Raw genomic sequence first — 22351 nt, 5'->3', positions numbered from 1 at the left:
GGAGACAAGAACAGCCCTGGTTTTTAAGTGGGTCATCAAGGTGTGTGTGTGTGTGTGTGTGTGTGTGTGTGTGTGTGTGTGTGTGTGTGTGTGTGTGTGTGTGTGTGAGCGCTGACACGGGGGGGGCGGGGGGGGTTTAGGTTTTCAGCCAGATTAGATATGGAATCAATATTCATCTGCGATATCATTCCCATGTAACTAACCTCTTGGACCTCGGGGCTCAACTTTTCCACTACAGAGGGGCCCGGGGCCCGCTCAAATACTCACACTGAATCTTGATGGTACTCACTAATGAAATCTAGTATTTCCAGGACAAACTATGACATGAAATGTGTTGGTCACAAATATTATTATCAAGGCTTAGGTCAGGCTGATTCCAAAATAAAAACTGAAATATAAATATACATACAATTACAAAGTGCTAAAGTAAATACAATACATCCTAACTAAATTAAGAATACAAATATATATATGTATTTCTTAAATCAACTTAAAGTTCAAATGAAAATACAGCTTCAACACTTTACTCATAATTTGTGCGCTTCTTCATGACCAGACTTCTTCTGTTTGTTTGACATTGTCATTACTGCCACAAGTGGTGGAAATGTGTATTACAACTGAGTACAGTTATTTTTGGGCGGCCCAACAATGGAATAAAATGTGCTATTCAGGAAATGATCTATAAAAGTAAAATAAATCAAATATACAATTCAACACTAACGAACCTTTCACTCTCATATTTATTTTTATTTTCCATCTTAAGTGTTTACATTTGTAGCTCCGCTATTTGATTGGAAGAGTTTTTATGTAGCTTTTATTTTGTGTTTTTGATTTGAATTATGATTATTTGATCATTTTGTGATTATTTCTGTGAAGCAATTGGACTTGCCTTGTGCTCCATAAGTAAACGTGCCTTGCCTTGTCTGCTATTTAGTTTATTTAAACATTCATTCATTCATTCATAGCAGATAAAGTAAAATTCAATACATTTCTAAAAAATGCCAATAATATTACTAGCGACCTAGGGATGGGTCGTCTTTTGTTGCACCCCTAAAAAGTGTTAATAGTGTATGTGTTGTTCTAGTGACGCACCAGCTGTTTGATTGCAACGTGCACTTTAGTTGATGTTTTCATTAACAAATTCAAAGGTGTTGAAATCGCCATGTAAAATCGCTAATGCTAATCAGTAGCATGTCAATAGCAAGGTCATTGAACGTTTTTTGGGGAAAACATTGCAACGTTTGTGTTTGACATAAAAGTGTCTTTTCAATGACAAACATGGCATAATGTAAAAAAATTAAAATGTATACATCTATGACTTATTTTAACACTTTTATGAATGGCGTCCTTTTGGGCCCCGGAAAATTTTAGTGTTTTTGTTTTTTTTAACACATCAAATACAACCTTTTTTTTTCTTTTTTTTCTTTGAGGGTTGAGGGCCGGGGGGTATATTGTGTATAATGTGTTTTTGCCATTATAAAACTGTTATAATAAAATAAAATAAAAGTCAACTTGACATCAACAAATGGATCTAAAATTATGTACAGATTTAAGCATTGAAGAACAATATATATATATATATATATATATATATATATATATATATATATATATATATATATATATTAAGGCTGCAGCTAACGATTATTTTTCTATCGATTAATCTATATATTATTTTTTTCGATTAATCGGTTAATTATAGATTATTTTTCGATTAATCTATAGATTATTTTTCCTTTTACCGATTTTTTTTTATTTTTATTTTATTTAAAATGAAGATGAAAAAATAAATGTAGGCCAGTTTTTTCAAAAGGCATGGCTTTTATTTACAAAAAAAAAAAAGTATGGCCACTCAGTCAACATTGACAACAACATGACAAAATATTCTGTAACAATGTAAACATTTAAAACTTTTAACATTTAACAAAATTAAATGTAGCTTATTTGCTTTTTAATGTGCAAATATAAAAGTAAACATCCAGTGCAAATCTTAATATTCTGCAATAGTATAAGCATTCCAAAAGTAAAAGTATTGCTTATTTTGCTTTAAAATGTGCAAAAATAAAGATAAACATCCAATACAAAAAAGTGCAAAACGAAATATTCTGTAACAACAGTGTAAACATTTCAACAAAAGTGAAAGTATTGCTTATTTGCTAAAATGTGCAAAAATAAAGATAAACATCCAATACAAAAAAGTGCCAATCTAAATATTCTGGAGCACTGTAAACATTAAGTATTGCTTTTAAAATGTGCAAAACAAACATCCAGTCCAACACAGTACACAATAACCAATTCTACTCATTCCAGTGAGTGACTAACAGTTGTAATGAAGAAAGGTTAGCATGTCTACGCTCAGAAGGGGTCGATGTGGCTGGAACTGAGAGCTAATTAGCCTTCACCTCAAGCCAGGACTGCGAGCGAGCTGAGCTGCAGTTTAAGTTTCTAGAAGGTCAACGGGCTCATAGTGATGTTACTAGTAGTTGACTGGGAGGTGTTTGTTATCATTTGGGGAGAGTCCGCTGCCTGATACTTACCTGCTAAACACCTATCTGCTCGACGCTGAAGCGCTGACTACATGCGCTCTGAATACGCACTGCTGATTGGCTGGTAATGCTCTGAATACGCACTGCTGATTGGCTGGTAGAGCTTTCTGTGTACCAATCAGATGGTTGTGTGGGTGGGACAATGCTGCGTGCTGAGACAGAGGCAGAAGGAGCAAAGCAGCTTGTTAAGACTTTAGCAGCTAAAGTTAGCTTTACCTTAGAAACTCGTTCGGTACACCCCCGTACCGAACCGAAAGCCCCGTACCGAAACGGTTCGATACAAAACACGTACCGTTACACCCCTAGCAGATACAAATGACACATTCATGTTTTTGTGTAATGATGACAACGTATACTCGCGCGGACGATTGACTAGTTGATGGTTGATGGTTTTCTTTTCAAATGTTCGTTCATAGCCGTCGTGCTGCTATGATAGGCCATTTCCGCTCGACACAGTGTGCAAACAACAACATTATTAGGCCGTGTATTGAAATACTCCCACACTTTTGGCGTGCTTTTTCCCCCTCGCTCGCACAGTCTACTTTGCGCTCCGCCATGATGGTCGTGTGACGTAAATATGCGACGCGTCGACGCACAAAAACGGCGTCGACGTATTTATGTAACCTATGACGTCGACTATGTCGACGCGTCGTTTCAGCCTTAATATATATATATATATATATATACATATATATATATATATATATATATATATATATATATATATATATATATATATATATATATACATATATATATATATACATATATATATATATATATATATATATATATATACATATATATATGTATTATATATATATATATATATATATATATATATATATATATATATATATATATATGTATATATATATATATATATATACATATATATATATATATACATATATATATATATATATACATATATATATACATATATATATATATACATATATATATATATATACATATATATATATATATACATATATATACATATATATATATATATATATATACATATATATATATGTATATATATATATACATATATATATATATACATACATATATATATATACATACATATATATATATACATATATATATATATATATATATACACACATATATATATATATATACATATATATACATATATATATATATACACATATATATATATATATATATGTGTATATATATATATATATATATATATATATATATATATATATATATATATATATATATATATATATATATATATATATATATATATATATATATATATATATATATATATATATATATATATATATATATATTAGGGCTGCAACAACTAATCGATTAAATCGATTATTAAAATAGTTGCCGATTAATTTAGTCATCGATTCGTTGGATCAATGCTATGCGCATGCGCAGTTTTTTTTATTTTTTTATTAATTTTTTTAAAATTTATTTATTTATTTTTATTTTTTTAAATAAACCTTTATTTATAAACTGCAACATTTACAAACAGCTGAGAAACAATAATCAAAATAAGTATGGTGTCAGTATGCTGTTTTTTTCCAATAAAATACTGGATAGGATAGAAATGTAGTTCGTCTCTTTTATACGATTATTAATCGAGTAATCGAAGTAATAATCGACAGATTAATCGATTATCAAATTAATCGTTAGTTGCAGCCCTAATATATATATATATATATATATATATATATATATATATATATATATATATATATATATATATATATATATATATATATATATATATATATATATATATATATATATATATATACATATACATACTTATACTATACTAGGGCCTTTACTGTTCCTAATATACATAAACGACATGTCTTCAGCATGCGACTGTGAATTGTTGACTCGGCCCTGCTGGTATCCGACAAGGACAAGTCACAGGTGGAGAAAATCCTCAGTGCTGAGCTCTGTAGAACTTGCACCTGGCTCGCTGACAACAAGCTATCCATACACTTGGGTAAAACTGAATCCATCCTGTTTGGGTCCCACATCAACCTTAAGAAAGTCAATGACTTCACTATAAAAGTGGGTGACATTGTTATCACCAGGAAAGATGAGGTCACCTACCTAGGTTCCATTCTAGAGGCTAATCTTTCCTGGGATAAAATGGCAACCAAGGTCGTCAAAAAGGTCAACCAACGAACGAGATTTCTCTATAGAATCTCCTCTCTGGTCAACAAAAGCACCATGAACATTCTAGCGGGAACTCTCGTTCAACCCTTTTTCCATTACGCATGCACCTCCTGGTACCCTAGCACCTCCAAAACCCTCAAATCTAAACTCCAAACACCCCAGAACAAGCTAGTCAGGTTACTTATAGACCTCCACCCCAGATCCCACCTCACTCCTACCCACTTCTCCAAAGTGGGCTGGCTCAGGGTAGAGGACAGAGTTAAACAACTTGCACTGAGCCTAGTCTATAAAATCCGCTACACCTCCCTGATACCGAAGTACATGTCAAACTACTTCCTAGGGGGAGCTCCACTAACCACGTTAAACCCAGATTCCCATCTAACAAAGGTCTTAACTCATTCTCCTTCTATGCCACATCAATGTGGAATGCACTCCCAACAGGTGTAAAAGAAAGGGCATCTCTATCCTCCTTCAAAACCGCAATAAAAGTTCACCTCCAGGCAGCTACAACCCTAAACTAACACCCTCCCCGGATTGTAAATAATCAAATGTAGATACTTTTTCTTATGCTTTCTGATCTCTCTCTCTATGTCCACTACTTGCTGTACATATCCTACCAAGTCAGACCTACAGTGTTTCAATGTCCATTTCTCTGGTGATGCAATTGTCGATGCTGATTGTTGATGACAGAAGTGTTGATACCAACCAAACCTAACCCCCCCACACCCCCTCTCCATATCCCACACCCCGGATTGTGAATAATGTAAATAATTCAATGTATATACTCTGATGTTTATCTTGTGTGATAACTGTATTATGATGATAGTATATATCCGTATCATGAATCAATTTAAGTGGACCCCGACTTAAACAAGTTGAAAAACGTATTGGGGTGTTACTATTTAGTGGTCAATTGTACGGAATATGTGCTTCACTGTGCAACCTACTAATAAAAGTTTCAATCAATCAATCAATCAATATTAGGGATGTCCGATAATGGCTTTTTGCCGATATCCGATATGCCGATATTGTCCAACTCTTTAATTACCGATACCGATATCAACCGATACCGATATCAACCGATATATACAGTCGTGGAATTAACACATTATTATGCCTAATTTGGACAACCAGGTATGGTGAAGATAAGGTACTTTTTAAAAAAGTGAATCAAATAAAATGAGATAAATAAATTAAAAACATTTTCTTGAATAAAAAAGAAAGTAAAACAATATAAAAACAGTTACATAGAAACTAGTAATTAATGAAAATTTGTAAAATTAACTGTTAAAGGTTAGTATTATTAGTGGACCAGCAGCACGCACAATCATGTGTGCTTACGGACTGTATCCCTTGCAGACTGTATTGATATATATTGATATATAATGTAGGAACCAGAATATTAATAACAGAAAGAAACAACCCTTTTGTGTGAATGAGTGTAAATGGGGGAGGGAGGTTTTTTTGGTTTGGTGCACTAATTGTAAGTGTGTCTTGTGTTTTTTATGTGGATTTAATAAAAATGAGAAGAAAAAAAAACAAAAAAAAAACGATACCGATAATAAAAAAAACGATACCGATAATTTCCGATATGACATTTTAACGCATTTATCGGCCGATAATATCGGCAGACCGATATTATCGGACATCTCTACTCGTAACTTAAGGGTTGAAAGTAAAAGAAAAACCTAATAAAAATGTATCACTTTATGAGTGGGGCACCTTTTGGATCCCAAATATATTTAGTGATTTTTCATTGATCTTTTTACTGTGATTACTCAAAATTATGAAATAATTAAAATCAATGGTGTCCTGCATTATTGATGTTTTAGGACTCTAATTACTAAATACTGCATATTTCAGTTTTTCTACAAAAAAAATAAGTTGTTTTTGACAGAAAAGCCATAAAACTTTTTTTTTAATTTGTATTACTTTATATCAACTTGAAGTTGATATAGAGATTTACTGTAAGCGTTAAATAATTTAAAAACAATAATAATCTGACTTATTTTTAACATTTTAATGACTGAGACCATTTATGGTCCCCGGGACCCCTAAAGGTAAAATAAATAAAAAATAGGGATGTCCGATAATGGCTTTTTGCCGATATCCGATATTCCGATATTGTCCAACTCTTTAATTACCGATACCGATATCAACCGATACCGATATCAACCGATATATGCAGTCGTGGAATTAACACATTACTATGCCTAATTTGGACAACCAGGTATGGTGAAGATAAGGTACTTTTTTTAAAAATTAGTAAAATAAGATAAATAAATTAAAAACATTTTCTTGAATAAAAAAGAAAGTAAAACAATATAAAAACAGTTACATAGAAACTAGTAATTAATGAAAATTTGTCAAATTAACTGTTAAAGGTTAGTACTATTAGTGGAGCAGCAGCACGCACAATCATGTGTGCTTACGGACTGTATCCCTTGCAGACTGTATTGATATATATTGATATATATTCCCTAAACTAACACCCTCCCCGGATTGCTAATAATCAAATGTAAACAATCAAATGCAGATACTTTTTCTTTTTCTTATGCCTTCTGATCTCTCTCTCTCTCTCTCTCTCTCTCTCTCTATGTCCACTACTTGATGTCCATATCCCCCCCCCCCACCCCACCCCTCCCTCCACACCCCTGATTATAAATAATGTAAATAATTCAATGTGATTATCTTGTGTGATGACTGTATTATGATGATAGTATATATGATAGTATATATCTGTATCATGAATCAATTTAAGTGGACCCCGACTTAAACAAGTTGACAAACTTATTCGGGTGTTACCATTTAGTGGTCAATTGTACGGAATATGTACTTCACTGTGCAACCTACTAATAAAAGTCTCAATCAATCAATCAATATAATGTAGGAACCAGAATATTAATAACAGAAAGAAACAAACCTTTTGTGTGAATGAGTGTGAATGAGTGTAAATGGGGTGGGTTGGTGCACTAATTGTAAGTGTATCTTGTGTTTTTTATGTGGATTTAATAAAAAAAAAAAAAAAAATTTAAAAAAACGATACTGATAATAAAAAAAACCGACACCGATAATTTCCGATATTACATTTTAACGCATTTATCGGCCGATAATATCGGTCTGACATCTCTAATCAATATACATACACACATATATAAATACACATATATAAATATACATATACAAACATGACCTATTTTTAAACACTGTAAGGAAAATTGAGGGGAGCCCTAAATGGTGAAAAAAAAAAATCGCTATATTTTATTGCTTTTAAAAACGAGAAATATCAAAATGGCCCCCGCATGTTTACATTTTTCAAGTGTGTGGCCCTCAGTGAAAAAGTTTGGACACCCTTGGTGTACAGTGAACACACAATGTCAGACTTCATAAAAAGACTGCACTGTCCAGTCCAGTCCTGGAAAGGATTCATTGCTCTGTGTGTGTGTGTGTGGGGGGGGGGGGGGGGGGGGGGGGGGGGGTGGGGGGGGGTGTTAAGCAAGCCTTACATGGGCAGCTCACAGTGTCAGTGCTGGATTCCTCAGCGCGGTGAGAGGAACCAGGAAGGTGAGACTTTTATTCCCAAAGTGCGCAGGAAAGAGCTTCCCTTCATGGCTGCTGCAGCTGACACATGCACCATCCACACCAGGACACAACACGCTTGTTCACGCCCCACCCCCCGGGACCCCTCCTCCACCGGCTCCCCGACCCCACGCACTGTACGGTGGCCCTGGCAGCCGGCTGTGGGCCAATCAGGGAGTGCCAGCCAGCTGAATGAGTGCTAGGTTGCTGCTGCCAGATGGAAGGAGAGATGTGCTGCTGCGTGATCACAATTTGAGCGCTGCCGGCCAGACTCGGGTTTCGCTGACAGGACTGCGGCGGGAGGCCGTCATGCCCGCCTCCTTTAAGCCAACACGTATCACAGCGACCTATGGTATTACGCTGATACCGCTCCAAATCCGCTCGCTGCCACGCAAACGATATGTCAGGGTCTGCCCAAATAAATGCTAAGGAGGAAATGATAGGTAGCATGCAGCGTTAGCGCTGATGGATGTGTAAACGTTTAACAAGGACACGCTTTAACATGCGAGGCTACAAATCGATGCATCGTCTGCTGAGCACTTACTGGACAGAACTTGAAGTGCGCGGCCTCGGCTCCGCTAGACGCCGGCCTTCAATTATTCATGTGCCGCCGGAGCACAGGAATGGAAGCAGCGCGCACGTTCCTCAAACACGCGTCGGCTCGGTCTCTCACGTTCCTCAATCACGCGAAAAATATCAAAAGTTTTATCAAGCGCATATATATTGATATCGATTACATGTCCCTTTATTTAGTGCATTTAACCGGAAGGAGAAGTGCCAATCCACAGCGTTTCTACATTCATCACTCCAAGCAACGTTTGTAAGATTTACAATATAACTAAAACCATTCTTACGTACTAAACCATCACACGAATGCCTACGTGTGTTTTCTGCTGTTTGAAGTCTGTCATCTAGCCATCCATAGCGTTTCTACTCGTATGGATTCTTCATTCATCGCTCTAGGCAACATTTGTAAGTTTTACAATATAACTAAAACTATTCTTACTTACTAAAGTGTCCCATGTGTGATGTCTGTAGGAGTGTTGTCGTGCATATTTGTACACGCTATCGTAATGTAATCAAGCTAATGTGCTAACACGTTTACGAGTGTCTGCGTTAGTCTTATGAACTTATAATGACATTCTTTTTGTATTGTTTCACTTTCACAAATTCCTGAGTAAATTCACCAAAACGTCACCGTGGAGTTATTGAGGCTGTTTAGCTGATTGGAGAGCTAGCTTGCGCAGCTAGTGGGTCCATGACCAGGACTTCTGTTTAGTTTGATCAGCCGTTTTACTGCCGTGTTACAGACACCGTTTGGAAACAATTAAGGTATGTAAATAAACATTAACAAACTATTTCTGTGTAAATAACACATTTCCCAACAAGTATATAATCAAGTGCAGCTAATATATGGAAAAAAAAAATCCCTAAAATGCAGTGGGTGCGATTTATATGCGCCATATAGTCTGGAAAATCTGGTAATTCATATTTTCTTAAAAAGTAAGCTTAAACAAAATATTGATTTTATCGATAACATCAACTTTTTTTGTTGCAGACATTACCAAAAAAATGTCGAACGTTTTTTCTGCTCTTGCTCCACTTATTTTTTGCCCCACACCTCGCACGACATGGCTAATGCTAACGCAAAAGGAGAGCAGGACGTTTGCTCCAAAGAAAAGAAAAGAGTTGTCAGCGGTTTGGTTTTGCGGCAACAGGCGCGCAGCAAGCGACTGCACGCTGCAAAGTTTGTTTTAAAAAAAAAAAAAAGGCAGCCAGCCCGACAAACGCAGTGCGGGAAATGTGACTCTTTACGAGGCGAACAAGAAGGTGACAACAAACTCCCGCCATCATTTACACAAGGTACCATGTATGGTAGGAAAAAAGCAGAGTGGAAAAGGATACATGTCGATAAAGTCTGTTTTTTATCCATGCATTAAAACTCTCCATGCTACATTTTTATTTACACAATGATGTTATTCATCACAGAAATTTGCCTCCCATAAAACGTTCTATATTGAACACCTTTATTAGATAAAAAGTATTCGCCTCATTTAGGGCTGCAACTAACGATTAATTTGATAATCGATTAATCTGTCGATTATTACTTCGATTAATCGATTAATAATCGGATAAAAGAGACAAACTACATTTCTATCCTTTCCAGTATTTTATTGGAAAAAAAACAGCATACTGGCACCATACTTATTTTGATTATTGTTTCTCAGCTGTTTGTACATGTTGCAGTTTATAAATAAAGGTTTATTTAAAAAAATAAAATAAAAAAATTTTTTTTTTTAAAGCCTCTGCGCATGCGCATAGCATAGATCCAACGAATCGATGACTAAATTAATCTATTTTTATAATCGATTTTAATCGATTTAATCGATTAGTTGTTGCAGCCCTAGCCTCATTATATTACATGATTATTATGTCTTTTTTACGTTTGCTTTCAAACAAGCTTTAGATTTTACAGTAAAAAAAAACAAACAACCAAACTCACAGCTCAGTTGACAGGTTTTTACCGTAACATTTGCAGTGTTTTTTTTACAGCATATTACTGTAAATAGAATGGACAAACGGTGCCACTGGGTTGTTTTTTTTTACAGTAAAATCTAGGGTTATTGTTTTTATAGTGTATAACTGTAAATAAAACGCTGTTTTATGGTAACAAAACTGGCAGCTCAGTTGCCAGAAATGTACAATTTGATGGATAGCTTGCTTTGAAATTGTAAGTCAAGCATATATTAAAGTATTTATTGTAATTTGAATAAAAACGTTTTTAAATACACTACCGTTCAAAAGTTTGGGGTCACATTATCACCTTATTTTCAATGAAGATAACTTTAAACTAGTCTTAACTTTAAAGAAATACACTCTATACATTGCTAATGTGGTAAATGACTATTCTAGCTGCAAATGTCTGGTTTTTGGTGCAATATCTACATAGGTGTATAGAGGCCCATTTCCAGCAACTATCACTCCAGTGTTCTAATGGTACAATGTGTTTGCTCATTGGCTCAGAAGGCTAATTGATGATTAGAAAACCCTTGTGCAATCATGTTCACACATCTGAAAACACTTTAGCTCGTTACAGAAGCTACAAAACTGACCTTCCTTTGAGCCGATTGAGTTTCTGGAGCATCACATTTGTGGGGTCAATTAAACGCTCAAAATGGCCAGAAAAAGAGAACGTTCATCTGAAACTCGACAGTCTATTCTTGTTCTTAGAAATGAAGGCTATTCCACAAAATTGTTTGGGTGACCCCAAACTTTTGAACGGTAGTGTATATGATAATATTTAATTGCATTGTTTGATCATATTCAAGTTTGGTCATGCCCACAGTTCGTTAAAATTGAGAGAACACATACATTTAGTCAAAAAAAAAAAAGTATTTTTTAACGTATATTATTTCCAGTCAGATCTGGCCCCCGGGCCTGGAGTTTGACACCCGTTTTACAGTAATTGATTAGTACAGTGGTGTCACCAAGTACCACCTCGGAATAAACTTGGCTCCCCGAGTAATGCCACAATGGCCGACATTAAAATAGTGTAGCGTGGTAGGCCTTTAAAAATAAGTAAATGTCATTGAAACATTAGTTAAAGCCACAAAGTGCAGTACACTAAATAGGTGAAACAAAACAGCAATGACATGTAAACAACAGGGGCAACATCAGAAAAAGGATTCAAAAAGTGGATTAAACAGTCACACTGTGTTGGAATATGGCAAAGTAAAACACTGTACTTTCATCCCCATGGCGTACCACAAGTCATATTTCAAAGGCGGCTTGAAGAGTCACACTGTGTTGGAATATAGTACAAGACTGTACTTGAACACAAGGAACACACTGTGGAGTGTGAGAAGTACACAAACAAAGACCTCCTCTCAAATTGGCACCTCTTTCAAATAAACAGCCTTTGCAGGAAGCGCGGAGAAAGTGTGACGCCACGTTGCATTTAAAGAGGCGGCACAAGAGCAACATTGTTCCTCCCTCGCCGCCCCGCGCTGACCACACTGGCGCCCCACATTGGGGTGGGGGCAGGTGTAGAAGGAGCAAACACAAATAACCCCAAAGGAAGGAAGCCGTGAGTCGGAGGCGCGCTCCCAAGGACATAAACCTCACCTGTACGCCACATGTTGCACAGGTATGACCACTTTGACACAACACTTACGTCTACGCGTGAGCGATATCATCAAGAGAGTGGACTTCATGAGGCGCAAAACTCACCAGGGAGCGTTGACATTGCGTATCATTCACCCAAAACACTCAAATCGAAATAGTTAAAGACGCAGATATACGATTGTTGACCTTTTTCAGTCGGTTGGTGTTTTGGTTAGCAACGGTGCTCACTTACGTCTACGCGTGAGCGATATCATCAAGAGAGTGGACTTCATAAGGCACAAAACTCACTTTACGTAACGATCATTCACCCGGAACACTAAAATCAAAGTTGAAGACGCAGATATACGATTGTTGACGTGTTTCGGTAAGTTGATTTTTTGGTTAGCAACAGGCGCTCACTTATGTCTACGTGTGAGCGATATCATCAAGAAAGTGGACTTCATAAGGGGCAAAACTCACCTGGAGTGTAGACATTAATGAACGATAATTCACCCGGAAGACTAAAATCTAAAAAGTTGAAGACGCAGATGTACGATTATTGACGTTTTTCGGTCGGTTGGTGTTTTGGTTAGCAACGGTGCTCACTTACGCCTACGCGTGAGCGATATCATCAAGAGAGTGGACTTCATAAGGCGCAAAACTCACCAGGGAGCGTTGACATTGCGTATCATTCACCCAAAACACTCAAATCGAAATAGTTAAAGACGCAGATGTACGATTGTTGACCTTTTTCAGTCGGTTGGTGTTTTGGTTAGCAACGGTGCTCACTTATGTCTACTCGTGAGCGATATCATCAAGAGAGTGGACTTCATACGGCGCAAAACTCACTTTACGTAACGATCATTCACCCGGAACACTAAAATCAAAGTTGAAGACGCAGATATACGATTGTTGACGTTTTTCAGTAAGTTGATTTTTTGGTTAGCAACAGGCGCTCACTTATGTCTACGTGTGAGCGATATCATCAAGAAAGTGGACTTCATAAGGGGCAAAACTCACCTGGAGTGTAGACATTAATGAACGATAATTCACCCGGAAGACTAAAATCTAAAAAGTTGAAGACGCAGATGTACGATTATTGACGTTTTTCGGTCGGTTGGTGTTTTGGTTAGCAACGGTGCTCACTTACGTCTACGCGTGAGCGATATCATCAAGAGAGTGGACTTCATAAGGCACAAAACTCACTTTACGTAACGATCATTCACCCGGAACACTAAAATCAAAGTTGAAGACGCAGATATACGATTGTTGACGTTTTTCGGTAAGTTGATTTTTTGGTTAGCAACAGGCGCTCACTTATGTCTACGTGTGAGCGATATCATCAAGAAAGTGGACTTCATAAGGGGCAAAACTCACCTGGAGTGTAGACATTAATGAACGATAATTCACCCGGAAGACTAAAATCTAAAAAGTTGAAGACGCAGATGTACGATTATTGACGTTTTTCGGTCGGTTGGTGTTTTGGTTAGCAACGGTGCTCACTTACGTCTACGCGTGAGCGATATCATCAAGAGAGTGGACTTCATAAGGCGCAAAACTCACCAGGGAGCGTTGACATTGCGTATCATTCACCCAAAACACTCAAATCGAAATAGTTAAAGACGCAGATGTACGATTGTTGACCTTTTTCAGTCGGTTGGTGTTTTGGTTAGCAACGGTGCTCACTTATGTCTACTCGTGAGCGATATCATCAAGAGAGTGGACTTCATACGGCGCAAAACTCACTTTACGTAACGATCATTCACCCGGAACACTAAAATCAAAGTTGAAGACGCAGATATACGATTGTTGACGTTTTTCGGTAAGTTGATTTTTTGGTTAGCAACAGGCGCTCACTTATGTCTACGTGTGAGCGATATCATCAAGAAAGTGGACTTCATAAGGGGCAAAACTCACCTGGAGTGTAGACATTAATGAACGATAATTCACCCGGAAGACTAAAATCTAAAAAGTTGAAGACGCAGATGTACGATTATTGACGTTTTTCGGTCGGTTGGTGTTTTGGTTAGCAACGGTGCTCACTTACGTCTACGCGTGAGCGATATCATCAAGAGAGTGGACTTCATAAGGCGCAAAACTCACCAGGGAGTGTAGACATTATGTATCGATCATTCACCCGGAAGACTAAAATCAAAGAAGTTAAAGACGCAGATGTACGATTATTGACATTTTTCAGTCGGTTGGTGTTTTGGTTAGCAACGGTGCTCACTTATGTCTACTCGTGAGCGATATCATCAAGAGAGTGGACTTCATAAGGCGCAAAACTCACTTTACGTAACGATCATTCACCCGGAACACTAAAATCAAAGTTGAAGACGCAGATATACGATTGTTGACGTTTTTCGGTAAGTCGATTTTTTGGTTAGCAACAGGCGCTCACTTATGTCTACGTGTGAGCGATATCATCAAGAAAGTGGACTTCATAAGGGGCAAAACTCACCTGGAGTGTAGACATTAATGAACGATAATTCACCCGGAAGACTAAAATCTAAAAAGTTGAAGACGCAGATGTATGATTATTGACGTTTTTCAGTCGGTTGGTGTTTTGGTTAGCAACGGTGCTCACTTACGTCTACGCTTGAGCGATATCATCAAGAGAGTGGACATCATAAGGCACAAAACTCACTTTACGTAACGATCATTCACCCGGAACACTAAAATCAAAGTTGAAGACGCAGATATACGATTGTTCACGTTTTTCGGTAAGTTGATTTTTTGGTTAGCAACAGGCGCTCACTTATGTCTACGTGTGAGCGATATCATCAAAAAAGTGGACTTCATAAGGGGCAAAACTCACCTGGAGTGTAGACATTAATGAACGATACTTCACCCGGAAGACTAAAATCTAAAAAGTTGAAGACGCAGATGTACGATTATTGACGTTTTTCAGTCAGTTGGTGTTTTGGTTAGCAACGGTGCTCACTTATGTCTACTCGTGAGCGATATCATCAAGAGAGTGGACTTCATTAGGCGCAAAACTCACCAGGGAGCGTTGACATTGCGTATCATTCACCCAAAACACTCAAATCGAAATAGTTAAAGACGCAGATGTACGATTGTTGACCTGTTTCAGTCGGTTGGTGTTTTGGTTAGCAACTGTGCTCACTTACGTCTATGCGTGAGCGATATCATCAAGAGAGTGGACTTCATAAGGCACAAAACTCACTTTACGTAACGATCATTCACCCGGAACACTAAAATCAAAGTTGAAGACGCAGATATACAATTGTTGACGTTTTTCGTTAAGTTGATTTTTTGGTTAGCAACAGGCGCTCACTTATGTCTACGTGGGAGCGATATCATCAAGAAAGTGAACTTCATAAGGGGCAAAACTCACCTGGAGTGTAGACATTAATGACCGATAATTCACCCGGAAGACTAAAATCTAAAAAGTTGAAGACGCAGATGTACGATTATTGACGTTTTTCAGTCGGTTGGTGTTTTGGTTAGCAACGGTGCTCACTTACGTCTACGCGTGAGCGATATCATCAGGAGAGTGGACTTCATAAGGCGCAAAACTCACCAGGGAGTGTAGACATTATGTATCGATCATTCACCCGGAAGACTAAGATCAAAGAAGTTGAAGACGCAGATGTACGATTATTGACATTTTTCAGTCGGTTGGTGTTTTGGTTAGCAACGGTGCTCACTTACGTCTACGCGTGGGCGATATCATCAAGAGAGTGGACTTCATAAGGCACAAAACTCACTTTACGTAACGATCATTCACCCGGAACACTAAAATCAAAGTTGAAGACGCAGATATACGATTGTTGACGTTTTTCGGTAAGTTGATTTTTTGGTTAGCAACAGGCGCTCACTTATGTCTACGTTTGAGCGATATCATCAAATAAGTGGACTTCATAAGGGGCAAAACTCACCTGGAGTGTAGACATTAATGAACGATAATTCACCCGGAAGACTAAAATCTAAAAAGTTGAAGACGCAGATGTACGATTATTGACATTTTTCAGTCGGTTGGTGTTTTGGTTAGCAACGGTGCTCACTTACGTCTACGCATGAGCGATATCATCAGGAGAGTGGACTTCATAAGGCGCAAAACTCACCAGGGAGTGCAGACATTATGTATCGATCATTCACCCGGAAGACTAAAATCAAAGAAGTTGAAGACGCAGATGTACGATTATTGACATTTTTCAGTCGGTTGGTGTTTTGGTTAGCAACGGTGCTCACTTACGTCTACGCGTGAGCGATATCATCAAGAGAGTGGACTTCATAAGGCACAAAACTCACTTTACGTAACGATCATTCACCCGGAACACTAAAATCAAAGTTGAAGACGCAGATATACGATTGTTGACGTTTTTCGGTAAGTTGATTTTTTGGTTAGCAACAGGCGCTCACTTATGTCTACGTGTGAGCGATATCATCAAGAAAGTGGACTTTATACGGGGCAAAACTGACCCGGGAGTGTAGATATTACGTAACGATCATTCACCCGGAAGACTAAAATCTAAAAAGTTGAAGACGCAGATGTACGATAATGGATGTTTTTCAGTAGGTTGGTGTTTAGGTTAGCAACGGTGCTCACTTACGTCTACGCGTGAGCGATATCATCAAGAGAGTGGACTTCATAAGGGGCAAAACTCACCCGGGAGCGTAGACATTATGTATTGATCATTCACCCGGAAGACTAAAATCAAAGAAGTTGAAGACGCAGATGTACGATAATGGATGTTTTTCAGTAGGTTGGTGTTTAGGTTAGCAAGGGTGCTCACTTACTTCTACGCGTGAGTGATATCATCAAGAGATCGGACTTCATAAGGCGCAAAACTCACCCGGGAGCGTCAACATTGCGTATCATTCACCTGGAAGACTAAAATCTAAAAAGTTGAAGACGCAGATATACGATTGTTGAGGTTTTTCAGTAAGTTGATGTTTTGGTTAGCAACAGTGCTCACTTATGTCTACGTGTGAGCGATATCATCAAGAGAGTGGACTTCAAAAGGCACAAAACTGAGTAGAGGTATCAATCATTCACCCGGAACACTAAAATCAAAGCAGTTGATTTATGATGTTTTTCGGTAGATTGATGTTTTGGTCAGCAACGGTGCTCACTTACGTCTACATGTGAGCGATATCATCAAGAGAGCGGACTTCATAAGGCGCAAAACTCACCCGGGAGTGTAGACATTATGTATTGATCATCTTTTACCCGGAAGACTAAAATAAAAGACGTTAAAGACACAGATGTACGATTGACGACGTTTTTTGGTATGTTGATGTTTTGGTTAGCAACGGTGCTCACTTATGTCTACGTGTGAGCGATATCATCAAGAAAGTGGACTTCATAAGGCACAAAGCGTGTTTGTAACGATCACATTTAGTTCCACCGGGAACACAAATCAAAGTAGTTAAAGACGCAGATATACGATTGTTGATGTTTTGGTTCGGTTGATGTTTTGGTTAGGTTGATGTTTTGGCTAGGTTGATGTTTTGGTTCGGTTGATGTTTTGGTTCGGTTGATGTTTTGGTTAGGTTGATGTTTTGGTTAGGTTGATGTTTTGGTTAGGTTGATGTTTTGGTTAGCAATGGTGCTCGGACAAATGGATGTAAAGTATATTGTTTGGTACGCACGTTGTGGGCAAGATCTGCTTGGAATGACATCACCTTTACACACCTGTCAGACAGGTGCTACCTCAGCGCAGGTATGCCAACAGGCTGGTTTGACAGGGTGCCCCGTTTTGGTTAGCAACGGTGCTCCTTAGTGCGGGAAAAGGGTGTGTAGGAACCACAAGGTGCAGGAACCACAAGGTGTAGTCACACGGTTAAAGACGGTGTGCTGCTGATGTTTAAGTGTCTGTCAGGGGAGCCCCAAGGTTCCCACTAAGGGCCACACACTGACAGATCAGGTTCCCACTAAGGGCCACAATACTTCCAATAGGACACCCATATTGGCGCCTTTAGTATTGACTGATACCGATACTAAGCCTATATGATATCAGCAGGTGAAATCAGTCAAACAGACAACATGGCAGCTATGAAAACCACTAACCTATTTGTTATTAACCACTGCCTTTAAGTTGAAGTGCTTATTCTAACAATTCATGAAGTTAAACTCGTGATTTGATGCGGACACGTTTGTTACTGGATACTTTCTAACACACTTCTGCCTTGGAGACGTTGCATGTGGAAGTCACGTGAAATTTGAATGATTTGATACTTGTTTTTATTGACAAAAGCGCTGTTTTATTGCTCAACAACCATCACCTAGGTCAGGGGTCGGCAACCCAAAATGTTGAAAGAGCCATATTGGACCAAAAATACAAAAACAAATCTGTCTGGAGCCGCAAAAAATTAAAAGCCATATTACATACAGATAGTGTGTCATGAGATATAAATTGAATTAAGATGACTTAAAGGAAACTAAATGAGCTCAAATATACCTACAAATGAGGCATAATGCTGCAATGTGTACATATAGTTAGCCTAAATAGCATGTTAGCATCGATTAGCTTGCAGTCATGCACTGACCAAATATGTCTGACTAACACTCCACACAAGTCAATAACATCAACAAAACTCACCTTTGTGCATTCACGCACAACGTTAAAAGTGTGGTGGACAGAATGAGGCAGAAAAAGAAGTGGCATAAAACACGTCCTAGAAAGTCGGAGAAAGTTATACATGTAAACAAACTACGGTGAGTTCAAGGACCGCCAAAATTAGTGGGACAAAACGGCGCTCGCCAAATACTCGAATCAGTGAAGCATGTTTAATATAAACAGTGTGCTTTATAACAATTAGGGAGGTTTGCGTCATGTTTGTCCTCCTACGGAAACCATATTAAAACAAAACCTTTTTTTTTTTCCTCATCTTTTTCCATTTTTCATACATTTTTAAAAAAGCTACTGAGAGCCACTAGGGCGGCGCTAAAGAGAGCCGCGGGTTGCCGACCCCTGACCTAGGTCTAGCTTGTGTGCTATTGTGTGCTTAGCTGCTGCGTAGCTGCTAGCTCGTCCTGGCACAGTGATTTTTCAAACCTTGGTGTGGGCGCCGCTTGGAAAAAACGACTGAAAAAAAAACCACGTGGGTGGATGTCGAGTGTTTATAATCCTATTTGTAATAAAAGGCAGCTCGCTTTGGCATAGATTGCGTGTTTGTGGGTGTTGCTGTTAGGTGGACGTGCACAGGTAGAATATAAGCAGGCTATTTGCTCATTTCATCTTCAGCCAGGGATTAAGTGCCAGTCGGGGAGGGGGAAATGTGGTGACGGAAGGTGAAATGTGGTGAAAGAAGGTGAAATGTGGTGAAATAGTTGAGTAAACAATGTCCGTTAGCATGGTGCTAGCAGGGAGGTGCTAGCTTCAGTGACAGCAAGGTGGGGGGGAGGGGGGGGGATAAAAGCACCTGCAGGGGAAGATTCGCTCTAAAAGCACAGATTCTCTTCTGGATTTTCCCCCTCAGGAGTTAAAAATCCTATTAATAGACGACAAACCCCCCAAAAATCACTTTCGGACATCGCCAACTTTTGCTCCCGCGCAAGGTTCCGCTTTTTTTTTTTTTTTTTTTTTTGGTACCGAACAAAAGGTTGTAAAATGAAGGCAAAAGGCCAATAAAGAGCGGGTGAGCGGCTCAGTGCAGCGGGGGAAGATGAGCAGGAGGTCGGGGAAGAAATGAATGAACTTACCGCGGCGGCGAGAAGGAAGCGGAGGTCGTCTTGTCTTCCGCCACGATACAATCCCGAGTGGAAGGAAGAAACAATCCTCGGGGGAGCAGCACCGCCACAACAACAATAACAATAACAACAATGACGACAAGGAGAAGAAGAAGAAGAAGAAGAATGACAGCAGGAGCGGCTTTGGTGTGGAGGACGAGCCGGTGCCGCCTGCTGGTTTCTCCTTCGTCCCCTTAAACACCGTGTCCTGCTGCTGCTGGCTGCGCGCATGCGCACTTCCTCCCATTGCCTTTAGGACGTGCGACTTTCTGCCGGGGATCGATCGAACTCTCTGTATCATGTACGTCATGATAATGAGAAGTCATGCACATGAAAATAAACACATCGATACAGGAAGTCTCATCGCAGCGTGTTTATGCAGACAAATTAGATGCGCGCCATTAAAACTAAGTTCTTCTTCTGCCTGATGGCCGCACGGGGGTGAGATGAGAGAAGATGAGAGGAGAGGAGATGACATGAGATGAGAGGAGAGGAGAGGAAAGGAGAGGAGATAAAATGAGATGAGATGAGATGAGATGAGATAAAATGAGAGGAGATGAGAGGAGATGAGAGGAGATGAGAGATGAGATAAGAGGAAAGGTGATGAGATTAGAGGAGAGGAGAGGAGAGGAGAGGAGAGGAGAGGAGAGGAGAGGAGAGGAGAGGAGAGGAGAGGAGAGGAGAGGAGAGGAGAGGAGACAAAATGAGATGAGATGAGAGGAGAGGAGATGAGATTAAATTAGACGAGAGGAGATGAGATAAAATGAGAGGAGATGAGAGGAGATGAGAGATGAGAACAGAGGAAAGGTGATGAGATTATATGAGAGGAGAGGAGAGGAGATGAGAGGAGCTCAAATGAGATGAGAGGAGAGGAGAGGAGAGGAGAGGAAATGAGATAAAATGAGATGAGAGGAGAGGAGAGAAGATGAGAGGATATGAGATGAGATGAGAGGAGAGGAGATGATATGAGATGAGATGAGATAAAAGGAGATGAGATGAGATAAAATGAGATGAGATGAGATGAGATGAGATGAGATAAAAGGAGATGAGATGAGATAAAATGAGATGAGATGAGATGAGATGAGATGAGATGAGATGAGATGAGAGGAGATGCGATAAAATGAGAGGAGATGAGAGATGAGATAAGAGGAAAGGTGATGAGATTATTTGAGAGGAGAGGAGAGGAGATAAAATGAGATGAGATGGGATGAGATGAAAGGAGATGAGATGAGAGGAGAGAAGATGAGAGCATATGAGATGAGAGGAGATGAGATGAGATGAGAAGAGAGGGGAGGAGATGAGATGAGATCAAATGAGATGAGAGGAGAGGAGAGGAGAGTAAATACTCAATATTCTCATGAAAAGCATGATTGTCTCATCGTCAATATTCTCATGAAAAGCATGATTGTCTCATATTCAATATTCTCATGACAAGCATGATTGTCTCAGAGTCAATATTCTCATGAAAAGCATGATTGTCTCATCTTCAATATTCTCATGAAAAGCATGATTGTCTCATATTCAATATTCTCAGGAAAAGCATAATTGTCTAATAGTCAATATTGTCATGAAAAGCATGATTGTCTCATAGTCAATATTCTCATTAAAAGCATGATTGTCTCAGAGTCAATATTTTCATGAAAAGCATGATTGTCTCATAGTCAATATTCTCATGAAAAGCATGATTGTCTCATAGTCAATATTCTCATGAAAAGCATGATTGTCTCATAGTCAATATTCTCATGAAAAGCATGATTGTCTCATTGTCAATATTCTCATGAAAAGCATGATTGTCTCATCGTCAATATTCTCATGAAAAGCATGATTGTCTCATCGTCAATATTCTCATGAAAAGCATGATTGTCTCATCGTCAATATTCTCATGAAAAGCATGATTGTCTCATCGTCAATATTCTCATGAAAAGCATGATTGTCTCATAGTCAATATTCTCATGAAAAGCATGATTGTCTCATCGTCAATATTCTCATGAAAAGCATGATTGTCTCATAGTCAATATTCTCATGAAAAGCATGATTGTCTCATCGTCAATATTCTCATGAAAAGCATGATTGTCTAATCGTCAATATTCTCATGAAAAGCATGATTGTCTCATAGTCAATATTCTCATGAAAAGCATGATTGTCTCATCGTCAATATTCTCATGAAAAGCATGATTGTCTCATAGTCAATATTCTCATGAAAAGCATGATTGTCTCAGAGTCAATATTCTCA

At 38.3% G+C, this 22351-nt stretch overlaps 1 protein-coding gene across 6 annotated transcripts in view; it reads right to left on the bottom strand.

Annotated features, from left to right (window-relative positions):
- Window positions 1-20346, bottom strand: part of strbp (spermatid perinuclear RNA binding protein) — a 157628-nt gene extending 137282 nt beyond the window's left edge. For 4 of the 6 annotated variants that reach the window (XR_009827114.1, XM_062057149.1, XM_062057154.1 and 1 more), the window contains exon 1: window positions 20092-20344. The gene's annotated coding sequence lies outside the window, so the exon portion shown is untranslated. Of the gene's footprint in view, window positions 1-20091 lie in introns of all 6 variants that reach the window. The other 2 variants (XM_062057151.1, XM_062057150.1) reach the window with 2 other exon arrangements.
- Window positions 20347-22351: the final 2005 nt, after the last annotated feature.

This window comes from Entelurus aequoreus, linkage group LG08 (assembly GCF_033978785.1).
Source record: "Entelurus aequoreus isolate RoL-2023_Sb linkage group LG08, RoL_Eaeq_v1.1, whole genome shotgun sequence".
NCBI classification, from domain to species: domain Eukaryota; kingdom Metazoa; phylum Chordata; class Actinopteri; order Syngnathiformes; family Syngnathidae; genus Entelurus; species Entelurus aequoreus.
This window is presented reverse-complemented; position numbering and strand designations above follow the sequence as displayed.